The sequence below is a fragment of the Pseudophryne corroboree genome, chromosome 6 (assembly GCF_028390025.1).
Source record: "Pseudophryne corroboree isolate aPseCor3 chromosome 6, aPseCor3.hap2, whole genome shotgun sequence".
NCBI classification, from domain to species: domain Eukaryota; kingdom Metazoa; phylum Chordata; class Amphibia; order Anura; family Myobatrachidae; genus Pseudophryne; species Pseudophryne corroboree.
Genome location: NC_086449.1, coordinates 576641478 through 576643113, shown reverse-complemented (window position 1 = coordinate 576643113; position 1636 = coordinate 576641478). Strand labels below are relative to the sequence as shown.

General features: G+C 37.5%; 1 pseudogene; it reads left to right on the top strand.

The window, feature by feature from the left end:
- The first annotated feature begins 697 nt into the window (after positions 1-697).
- LOC134937358 (5S ribosomal RNA) lies at positions 698-815 on the top strand (annotated as a pseudogene).
- The last annotated feature ends 821 nt before the right edge of the window (positions 816-1636 follow it).

Here is a 1636-nt window from a genome sequence, read left to right as displayed (position 1 = left end):
CAAACTGCATATATATTTTTTGTGGCTTTAAGTTTCTCAGATACTGATGTGACTTTTCACTTAGATATCTTATACTAAGTTGAAATATATAAGAAACATGGCAACAAGGGGAATGCATCAGGCTTATTAGTAGCCGTACCCTGGTCCAGGACTTATCCTCAATTTGTTACCATTATTATTATTAATGTATATTTTCTGCATATATATAATTTTTGTAACTTCAACACAATCCACACATGGTTCTTAACAGGGTCTTTCCCGCTTCTTTGATTTTTTGATCATTAATTCCCACTGGAACATCTGCTATTTTTAGGCCAGTATTTTGGGACCAATACCAGCATTACAGTCACGCAAGACTCCTGGACGAATCTGGAGAATCTTTAAATACTTGGATTAAACCCCAAATTAGCTCGTAGCTGATTCTCTATTTCCCCATTGACCGCCACCAACCACCGGTGCCATCCAGACATCAACCCAAAGTCTATAACACTGTAAAAGACTATTTCAGTCACTTTTTTTTTTTTTTTTTGAGGTTTAGACCAGAGGGACCGGTAAAGAGTATACCCTTGGTGAACATCAGGGAATACCAGGTGCTACTAGTGTCTGGATTATAAGAGCTCCAAAATATCTCACCAAAAATGTGAGATCTTTCAGAACTAAATACTTGGTTCCGGACATCATTAAGCAGGATATATTTACCTGCGGTCAAACCACACTGAGTATGCCCAACCTCGTCTGATCTTGGAAGCCAAGCACTGTGGGCCAGGTCAGTACCTGGTTGGGAGACCACCAGAGAATACTTGGTACCGCAGGTATTTATATCCTATATCCTAATTCAGAACACAGGACCCGGAGCCAAAGTATTATTGTTATCAATCACTACATCTACTTCAGATTGTGGAAGTTGATTTCTTACCAATTATCAGGGTGGAGCCCGGTTTGTTAGACAGAGAAATACCTCTCTCTTCCGATATATTGTTATTGTTATTTTTATTATAAGTACATCTCTTTTTTTCGGAAGAAGATAACCCACACATTATTTATACTTTAATTGTATTTCCTCTAACATTAGAGACACACATATAATTTTGCCAAACGGAGTCATTCAGTTTGATTTGTATCACGTGATTCAATCAATTATGCTCAAATTGGATAGATTAACCTTTTGATAATTGATAGTATCCTTATCATTTCTCTGTTCTTTTTTGCCTCATAGCCCCTTATTTTAGAGGAATATTAATAAAAGTTATTTTTTAATATAACAATATTACACATTTCACAACAAAAGTGTGCCCCAGAAGAGACTTGTAGTCTTTCTTCTTTTCTCTTTTGGCTCCTGTACTATACAGGAACCATACACTCTCCTTTGACTAGTTTACTGAACTACCTCTGGGAGCACCGCCAACCCAGTGCCAGATATTAATTATTAACTCATTCATGGCCATATGTTGGTTTACGTTATAGCTATAGGTTTATCCTCTACCAATTAAATCAGCAAGTATTTAGATTGAGAGATCCTGTGCAGACTCTATCACCCCCCTTTCCAAAGTCTACATTTTTGCCTTATGCTCCTGCGCCGGCGAAAAAGACACATCACTCTCAGATGCAGTCCTTTCGGTCCAATAAATAGAAAAAG